Source organism: Erythrolamprus reginae, chromosome Z (assembly GCF_031021105.1).
Source record: "Erythrolamprus reginae isolate rEryReg1 chromosome Z, rEryReg1.hap1, whole genome shotgun sequence".
Lineage (NCBI taxonomy): Eukaryota > Metazoa > Chordata > Lepidosauria > Squamata > Dipsadidae > Erythrolamprus > Erythrolamprus reginae.
The window spans coordinates 79809804-79820649 of NC_091963.1; positions in this window are offsets into that span (position 1 = coordinate 79809804).

Here is a 10846-nt window from a genome sequence, read left to right on the forward strand (position 1 = left end):
AGTAGTAGATGCTTGGAACAAACTTGCAGGAGATGTGGTTGGTAAATTCACAGTAACTGAATTTAAACATGCCTGGGAAATCCATCCTGAGATAAAATACAGGAAATAGTATAAGGGCAGACTAGATGGACCATGAGGTCATTTTCTGCCGTCAATCTTCTATGTTTCTATGTTTCAATGCACGGACAAATTACCCCATTTCTTACAGGACTGTATTCTTCTTTACTATCAGGACACCAATTATCAAACTCTTTAAATGTAGCACATATTAAATTATTGCCAAAACCTGGGAAAACTTGTGACGTACCGGCCTCTTTTAGACCAATATCACTTATTAATGTAGACTTAAAAATTACATCCAAGTTAATGGCAAACCGATTGACAAATATTCTTCCTACATTAATAACACCTACACAGGTAGGCCTTACCCAAGGCAGGGCTGCAGTTACAAATGTGAGGAAAGCTCTATTATTTCTGGATCAGGCAACCATCGGGGTATCACTGGGCTAGCCCTAATCACCAGGGGTCCCCAAACTTTTTACACAGGGGGCCAGTTCACTGTCCCTCAGACCTATGAACAAATCCCTATGCACACTGCACATACCTTATTTAAAGGAAAAAACAAATACAATATTTAAAATAAAGAAGTAATAAAGTAATTTATACTACTTTAATAACAAGTAAATTTGAACTTAAATCAACAAACTCCCTTCATTTCTCCTTCCTTCCTTCCCTCCCTGCTTCTTCTCCACTTCCCTCTCTGTTTTTTCCTTCTCTCTCATGTTTCATTTTCCTCTCCCTCATTCTTTCCCTTCATCATTTTCTCAGTATCAATATTTCTCCATCATTTTCTCATTTTCTTCTTCTTTTTTCTCTCTCTCTTTCCATCTCTCCCTCTTCCTTTCTCTCTCCCTCTCTATCTTTCCCTCAGCCCCCCTCTCTTTCCCTCTCTTTCTCTCACTCACTCTCTTTCTATCTCTCCCAGTATCAATATTTCTCCATCATTTTCTAATTTTTCTCTTCCTCTTTTCTCTCTCTCTCTCTCTCTCTCTTTCCATCTCTCTCTTCCTTTCTCTCTCCCTCTCCATCTCTCCCTCTACCTTTCTCTCTGCCTCTCTCTCTTTCTCTCTTTCCCTCTCTTTCTCTCTCTTTCCCTCACTCACTCTCTTTCTATCTCTCCCTCTTTGTATCTCTCTCTCTTTCTCTATCTCTCCCTCTTTCTTTCTCTCTTTCCCTCTCTCCCTTTCTATCTCTCCCCCTTCTTTTTTCTCTCCCTTTCTCTCTCTCTCTTGCTTTCTTTCTCTCTCCCTCTCTATCTCTCCCTCTCTTTCTCTCCCTCCCTTTCTCTCTCCCTCTTTCTCTCTCTCCCTCTTTCTCTCTCTCTCTCTGTCCCTCTTTCTCTCATGCTATCTCTCTCTCACACTCTCTCTCTCTTTCTATCTCTACCTCTCTCTCTCTATCTTTCTCTGTCCCCCCCTCTTTATTTTATTTTATTTATTCATTCATTTGTGCAATACACAAATACACATCAATACACAAATACAAATCTTGCTTTCTTTCTCTCTTGCTTTCTCTCTCTTTCTCTCTGTCCTCCTCTCTCTCCAGCAACAGCTTACTCTCTCTCTCTCTCTCCAATTACAGGTAGTCCCCGGGTTACATGGTCTTTGACTTATGATGTTTCATCGTTACAATGACCCGGGGACAGCAGCGGAGCTCGGAGGCTGCAGTAATGCAGCGAGGAGGACCGGCTGTTGGTCCCTGCTGCCACCGCCTCTGTTCAAGCGAAGAGAACTCCGCAGTGGGCGGCCTCGGAGGCTGTAGCAATGCAGCCCCGAGAAGGACCGGCTGTTGGTCCTTTGAAGCCGCCGCCGCCCACAGTGGAGATCCCTTCGCTCGAATGGAGGTGGCAGCGGCGGTGACTTCAAGGGACCAACACCCGGTCCTTCTCGGTGCTGCATTGCTGCAACCTCCGAGTACGCCCACCGCAGAGATCCCTTCACCTGAACGGAGGTGGCAACGGTGGCGGCGGCCTTGGAGGCTGCAGCAACGCAGCGCCAAGAAGGACCGGCTGTCGGTTTTTGAAGCCTCTGCCGCCGCCCACCGTGGAGATCCCTTCGCCCGAACGGAGGCGGTGGCGAAGGGATCTCCGCGGTGGGTGGCGGCGAAGGCTTCAAAACCAACAGCTGGTCCTTCTCGGCACTGCGTTGCTGCAGCCTCTGAGGCCACCCACCGAGATCTCTTCACCTGAATGGAGGCGGCAGCGGCCTCGGAGGCTGCAGCAACGCAGCACTGAGAAGGACCCGCTGTTGGTCCCTTGAAGTCGCCGCTGCCGCCTCCATTCGGGCAAATTCGGGGGGTTCCTGAAACTCCCATCCACTCACCGCGGAGGAGGAGGTAGGGAGGAGGAGGTGAGCTGAGCTTCCTTCCGCTTCCTTCAAGGCGGCAGGTGAGCTTTGCAGCTTTGCAGCTTTGCCTCCAAGCATAGTTCCCTCTAAGCTGAGCAGTGAGCTCACTTAAAAATCATCATCAACTCAGAGTTTTCCAAACCTGCCCAGAAGCTGAGAGGGAAAGAGTGAGAGGGAAGGAGAGAGAGAGGAAGAGAGGAAGAGAGAGAAACAGATGGAAAAAAGAGAGGAAGGAAAAGAGAAAGAAAAAGAATGGGAGTAAGGAAGAGAGAAAGAAAATCAAAATCTAATTTGAAACTAGCTCAACTATTTAAGTGGCATTTTGATATTGATAGAGTTGCCCTATTATGAGCTCACTGTTATAGACACACAGTACAGTATTTTATTTTGAAATTCTCTGAGGCAAAACAGGGTGGGTTTTTTATTTATTTATTTGTTTGTTTGTTTGTTTATTTATTTATTATTTCTGTGCCGCCCAGTCCCGAAGGGACTGCCGCTCAGACACTATACTTTTCCGCCCCCCCCCAAAAAAAAATTAGAGGGAACACTGCCTCCAAGGAAGTGGAAGGAAGCTCAGCTCGGGGGTGGGCCTGGAGCAGCAGCAGCTGCCACCACCGCCTACTCCACCCCACACTTCAGCCGCACCAGGGGTAAGTAAGCTGAAGCTAGGCCCCGGCTCCAAGCTCCCTTCCCTGCGATCCGGGATGGCATAGCCGTCAACCACTTAGTGCGGAGAGGGGGGGATCCTGATGGCTTGCTTACGGCCCCAGAGGTACTGGCCCTGCAGTGCCTTCAACACCTCCAGCCGCTCTTGCAGGGCTTCCAGGCTGAGGGCAGAGGCCAGCGCCCTCCCCACAGGGTGGCGAAGAAGCAAAAAAGCAGCACTCTCCCGCTCTCTCTTTCTCTCTCTTTCTTGCTTTATTTCTCTCTCTCTCACTCACTCCCTTTCTATCTCTCCCTCTTTTTCTCTCTCTCTCTCTCCCTCTGCGCAGCAACCCCCCCATGCCAAAAGTGCCCAAACACACGCAAACCTCACTGGTGCAAAATCCCTGAAGAAAAAAAAAAGCAAAAAAGCAGCCCTGGAGGGACCAAGATGGTCTGCAGCTGAGCGTCTGGAGGAAGAGGAGGAGGAAAGCCAGGGGGCGGGGAGGAAAGCGGGCCTGCAATTGGCCAATTTCTTTCTCGCCTTCAGGGAGAGGAACTGTTGCTGCTCTGCCATAGGGTGCTTTCCTCCCCGCCCCCTGACTTTCTTCCTCTTCCTTGCCACCGCCAGACGCTCAGCAACAGAGTGGAAGGGAGGTTCGGGAGGTTATGGTAAAATTTCGTACGCTGCTGCGGGCCGGGTAAATGGCCTCAGCGGGCCGCATCCGGCCCACGGGCCGTAGTTTGGGGACCGCTGCCTAATCACTATAGATGCAGAGAAAGATTTTGATAGTGTGAAATGGAAGTAGCTGGGACAGGTACTTGATCATATCGGACTACAGGGTCTTTCTGTACCTATATACAAAGCCTTTACAAAGCACCTAAAGCAAGAATGTATACTACAGGATTTAGGTCCACACCTTTCTATTTGTTGAAGGGTACTCATCAAAGGTATCCTACTTTTTGTTGTGTATACTCCCGTTCAGCCTGCAGATTTTTCAGATTCCAAAGTAGAAAGCAATTATGAATTGGTAGAAGGGCCTGATTTACAGACAGAAAGGGAGGAGGCAGGTGACGTGCAGATGCATTCCAGTTCTAGTGAAGAAGATGTCAGGTGGGTTAACCCTTACTTCAGATGCTTGCAGAGGAGAAGAGAACAAATGTTAGGGAAGAAATATTAGAAGGGGAAGAGCTGGTTAATTAATTTCCTCACATCCGTGTGTGAGCGGAAGAGAAAGCTGAGACGTCAATCTTGCCATTTTAAGATGGGGGCTTCCCTAACCAGCTCCGAGCGTAAGCTATACATTGTGTGAATTTATTGCCTGCTTTTATGACTCTGGACTAACACTGATCAGCCAATAAATTTTAGAATGACTTGTGGAATGTTTTTATATGACTTTCAAGTTACTTTACTTTAATACTAAAACTAGAGATGAGAAAAGAAGGCGCTGTGTGCAAAGATGATTGAGGGGAAGAAGAGGAAAGAAGAATAAAGTTGTTGTGTTTTACAAATGTTGTGATTCCGTCTGAGGCTCCTCAGGGAACAGCTGAACCTCTGCCGGCTCCCTGCTCAGAGGGGGAGGATGAGGAACAGGAGGAGGAGGAGGAGGCCCAGGCAGAAGGGGAGGAGGAATATCAGGCCGAGGGAGAGGGAGAACAGCCAGAGTCCCTCGGGGTGGAGCTCTCCCCAGCAAGCAGCCTGGAGTCCTTAGATGAAAATGCTCAAGCCATCATCGATCACAGGCAGAGAAGAGCAGAACAACGAAGGGGACAATTAGCCAGGTACTTCCAGTCCTAAATAGGTAACAGCTGCGTTTGGGTGTGGTTCTCCCCAGAAAGGCTGAAAAGGCAGACCCACCCTTCCTGTCTTTGGGAGTCCTGGGACCTGGCTGTGATCTTTGGCGTCTCTGATTCTGACTTGTGGCCTTGAAGGCTGAAACCTTGGGGAAAAAGGCGTGGGGGCTTATTCTCTACAGTGGTGTGTGTGCCAGCAAGAAGTCTGCTGTATTGTCTGGCCGTCAGGACTTTGCTGTGAAGCCTCATAGCCTGCCTGTTGGGAAGAACAGGTTTTTCTCTGTGTTTATTTTTCAAACTATAAAGTGCTTTTGCTTTTACCAGCGTGTCTGGCTGCTTTTTCCAGTTGGTGTTGAAGTCTGGGGGCACCCAGAAAGAACAACAAATATATGCACTTAGCAATTCTTTATTTCAACTATTAGTTGCCTTAGCCTGAAATCAGAACACTTTTCAATCTGACCATTGAGCCCCTGGTGAGATACCTAGTGGAACAAAATACATTTAAAGGAATACAAATAGGATCTTCCACACTCAAGACATTTTTTGTAGATGATATCCATGTCTGACCCAAGCAGGGATCTTCCCAAAATTCTAACTTTTTAAAAGGACTTTGGCTCATTTTCTGAGTTCAGAATTAATAAATCTAAATGTGAAATCCTATTCCTGAAGGGAAACAGAACGGTGGGAAGTACAGGAAAAGAGATAGGAGGGATACCTGTAGTATAAAATTTTGTGAAATATTTGGGCATCAAAATTGGACGTACAGCTGAATATAGGCTGAATGTAGGCTAAATTACCCCCCATTAATTATGAAAATAATTCAAATATTGCAACGATGGCATAACCTCCCAATTTCTTTTTGGGAATATAATTATCTAATAAAAATGATGTCTTTCCAAACTATTATATCCTTCCGATAAAGCATGCTGATATTATGAAACTCAATAAAGCTATATCCCATTTTTTATGGCAGTGCAAGTGCCCACGCATCCACTACTATAAGCTGATAGCCACAAAGGAAAAAGGAGGGATTGATGCCCCTAATATTAGGGGATACAATTTAGTATGCATGATGAGGCACATTTATGACTGATTAAAAGGCACAAGTATTTTTTCAGCATATGATTTAGAATCACAATACTGTGCACCCTGGGATTTGGTCACCTTACTACAGGTAAAGATAGCTCAATTACCATCCTACATTAAAAAATAAATAGTTTTCCATGATACCATAGCAACATAGAAGGTCATGCAAATAAAATACCACCTATCGTTCCAGATATCAAAGTATCTACTATTTTGGAACCACCCGGGGTTCCCACAGGGCCGAGAAAATAAGATGTCTAGGGAATGGAAAACAAAAGGTATCCTACTTGTAAAACACCTACTGCATGAAACAGAACCTAGATGGTTAGATAGGGAAGAACCGCTAGATAAATATAAACTAGGACCAGCACATGGATTGCTGTATGCTCAAGTACTGGGTTTCTTAGTTCCTATATTATATGATGTAAAAGATAAAATCAGACAAAATGAAATGGGATAAAATTCTCTCACTAAATCTAGGGACCAGGACAGTGACAATGCTATATCACCATATGAGAAATCTAGATGTGAAAAGACATTCAGAAACTTTCTTCTCCTCATGGGCACAACAGTTAGGGGATAATGGCATTGGGAATACAATCCTAAAAGGATGGAATACATGATCAGTGAATATTGGCGTGAGACTCAATTCAAAATTATACATATTTATTCAATCTACCAATAACAACAAGTAGACCGGACAGATGAACAGCGTGCCCAAAGTGTGTTACACCTCACACTGATTTATATCATGGTTTATGAAAATGTCCATATGTTATAAAATTCTGGCAACAAATAGAAGAAATAATTTAAAAGATTTGGCCAAAAGAAAATAATTTTTCTTCTAAATTATGTTTATTTCATTGTGGACATGATAATTCCTCGAGTAAACCTACTGCATATTCTATTGTTAGTTAGCAAAAAATGTTTACTAAAATGCTGGCTGGAACCCGCAGCCTCTACGGTGGGCATGGTAGTAGACCAAATGTAGAATGCTTAGAAGCAGAAAAATCCAAAAGCAAGTTCACAGTCCCATTGTTTAGAAAATGGAGGCGTTTTCTGAATATATACTTTACACAGACAGAGTTGGATGTAGTAATATGTCCATTCACTCTGACAGAATGGTATTTACAAGAAAGGTTAAAAGGTTCCTTGGCGATACAGTGTTCTCTCGATTTTTGCGGGGGATGCGTTCCGAGACTGCCCGCGAAAGTTGAATTTCCGCGGAGTAGAGATGCGGAAGTAAATACACTATTTTTGGCTATGAACAGTATCACAAACCTTCCCATAACACTTAAAACCCCTAAACTGCAATTTCTCATTTCCTTAGCAACCATTTAGATTATTACTCACCATGTTTATTTATTAAAGTTTATTTTAAAAAATATTTATTAAAGGCGGACTAAAGTTTGGCAATGACGTATGACGTCATCGGGCGGGAAAACCGTGGTATAGGGGAAAATCCCACAAAGGATTTTTTAATTAATATTTTTTAAAAACCATGGTATAGCCATTTCGCGAAGTTCGAACCCACGAAAATCGAGGGACCACTGTACTCCAAATAACTTAAAGAGCATATAATGAATGGAGGAAAAATAATATGTTTACTTCAAAGGGCAGGATAACAGTTCAAGCACATGTTATTTTTTGTATGTTTGCAGGAATATATATTCATTTCTGTTGTTTGTAACATAAAATTTGAAAATAAATAAAAAGAAATTTTAAAAAATAGATCTTTATGAAATTTTGCCAAGTAATTGAGAGGCCTATGTCAGATCTTAGTTTATACTTCAAATTAAATCTGAAGTTGATCTGAAATGATTATGATGCCACCTTGAAGGCTGTCAGATTTGCATCCAAAGCCATTGCTGCGGGTCATGGTTGGCCACAGAATCAGTTGGCTGAAGAACTGAACAGCTGACACATGACAAAAGTGGTGTCTGCCTACTTAACCAATTAAGGGGTCCATGCTTTGGTGGGAGGTGTTAGATCCTATTCTAATAGAATCAAATGATTGTAGAAAGGTTTTCCTTTCTTTGCTAAGAAGGCAGCCTACCGTAAACAGCCTTGTCGGCAGACTGACCTCAGTCCAGCTTTCCCCCAGGTTCGTATGGTTTGTGGACTACCTATGGTGATAGGTCCACCTTGGGAAAGCCATTCAAGCGCCCCTTCAAGAGGGCTTCATCAAAGTTCCATCACCATTCCAAGTGAAGCCTCTCCAGCTATTCCCATAGGTGGCAAGTTGTCACCCTCTGCTGACCAATGGGGTAGGGTTACGCAGGACCTTTGGGTTCGCAACACAGTTCACTTCAGTTTACAGTTAGAATTTCTCTCATTACCCCCCCTCCTTTTTCATAGTTTGTCCAGTCCCTAGGGACCATTCTAAAAGGACCTTGATGGAGGGGGCAGTTCAGCACCTCTTAGCAATTAGGGCTATTGAAAAGATTCTTCCAGATCAGAGGGGCTTAGGATTTATTCAGTTTTTTTTCTCATTTTGAAGTCTTTGGGGGACTGGTGGCCCATATTGGACCTTAAGGGTTTTAACTTGTTCATTAAATATCACAGGTTCAAAATGAATTCTCTGCAACTATTTTATGAGGCATTCACCAGGGGGATTACTTAGCATCATTGGACCTCAGAGAAGCGTATCACCACATTCCTATCTGGGAGTTGGATAGGCAATATCTTTGCTTCTGTTTTGCTGGTAAACATTATCAATACCAATACCCTTTGGCCTTTCTTTGGCTCCACGCAGCTTTACTAAAGTTCTGGCAGTCTTGGAGGCTCATTTAAGGTCATGCAATGTTAGGCTCCAGTCATACTTAGACAACATTTTGGTGCAAGCATCGTCCCAACACAGGGCTGTAAAAGATCTCATGTCATGATACCCTCCATAACCATGGGTTCTCTATCAATCTGCCCAAGAGTTCCCTTATTCCATCTACTTCCATCAAGTATTTGGGAACCCTAGTAGATTCCCTAGAGTGCAAGGTCTTCCTCTCTCAGGAGGGTTAGGACATCATCACAGAATTGGCCAGCTGTGTTGTGCACTGTCCTATAGTCTCCATTTCTCTACTTTCAGCACACCTGGGAAAAATGATTATTTGTATAGATATCATTCCATGGGCTTGCTTGCACTCTAGGGAACAGCAGTAGTTCCTGCTTCCTTTCCAAAGGGTAGGAAGGTCAGCTTCCTTAGCCAAGGTGAGGGTTTCTTCCAGGGTTCTGCCTTCCCTTCACTGGTGGCATTCTTTGGTGGTGCAGCGGGGTTCACTTTTCCTCCTCCCTCCCACCTTGGTGATCACTACCAACGCAGTCTTTCAGATTGGGGGCCACACATGGATGGCCAGATGGCGCAGGGACTCTGGTCCTTTTAAGAATCTGCCTTATCAATTACTTTATTTTATTTTTATTTATTTATTCATTTGTCCAATACACAAATACATAGGAAGAAAAATAGACATGTGGTAAGATATATAAGGGTGAAAGTGAACTTAGAGGAGAGGATATATGAAAGGAAGAGAATATATATGATAGGTGAAAGAAAGGAAAGACAATTGGACGGGGGACGAAAGGCACACCAGTGCACTTATGTACTCCCCTTACTGGCCTCTTAGGAACCTGGAGAGGTCAATCATGGAGAGTCTAAGGGAGAAATGTTGGGGGTTAGGGGTTGACACAATTGAGTCCGGTAATGAGTTCCACGCTTCGATAACTCGATTGTTGAAATCATATTTTTTACAGTAAAGTTTGGAGCGGTTCGTATTAAGTTTGAATCTGTTGCGTGCTCTTGTGTTGTTGCGGTTGAAGCTGAAGTAGTCATTGACCGGTAGGACGTTGCAGCATATGATCTTGTGGGCAATACTCAAATCGTGTTTTAGGCGCCGTAGTTCTAGGCTTTCTAGGCCCAGGATTGTTAGTCTATTTTCGTAGGATATTCTGTTTCGAGTGGAGAAGTGAAGGGCTCTTCTGGTGAAATATCTTTGGACATTTTCAAGGGTGTTGATGTCTGAGATGTGGTACGGGTTCCAGACAGATGAGCAGTAGTTTAGGATGGGATAGGCTCTTGCAAGTAGTGTGAGATTGCCTGAACAGAAGCTGCGTAGGATCAGGTTAACAACTCTAGAAGCTTTTTTGGCGATATTGTTGCAGTGGGCTTTAGCACTTAGGTCATTCAATATTAGTATTCCAAGGTCTTTTACTGAGTGTGGGTTAGCAGTGAGAGATTGTTTATTCAGTTCGTATGTGCGGTTAGGATTCTTTTTGCCGATGTGGAGGGTAGAGCATTTGTTGGTTGATATTTGAAGTTGCCAGGTGTTAGACCAGTCTGAGACAAAGTCCAGGTCTTTTTGGAGAGTGAGTGTGTTGTTCAGTGGTGTTGAAAAGTTTCAGGGCCATTTTCCTTGCTCTTAAACAATTTAGGAGCTCTATCCTAGGTTCACATGTCCTCATGCTCATTGATAACATGACCGCTAAGGTGCATGTTAATAGACAGGGAGGTTCAAGGATTAGCTCAATCCTAGGTGATATTCCATTAGGTTACCATATAAGGTAAAAGAAGGATGTAAGCATGTTAAACAGTAATGAATGCAGAATCATAAGGTGTAAACTGCAACCTGATTGGGCCACAGCATTATAAAATGCAAAGTAACTTAAAAATGATTGTTGGCTGTTAATGCTGGCTGTTAATGGGTTTTTTTAATTTTAATTTTTAAATTATTTTTATTGATTTTTTAAAAAGATTAATATACACACAACATAAAACAGTGCATAGTGAAAAAAATTGCCCACCACCCCGACACACACACATACCCCACCACCATATCGGGGGAGTTTCTTATATAAACCACTATAAGCCAAGAGCACAATATCTAATTACATATTATAGAGTGATTCCAATTCATTTCTTGTAGCTTGGT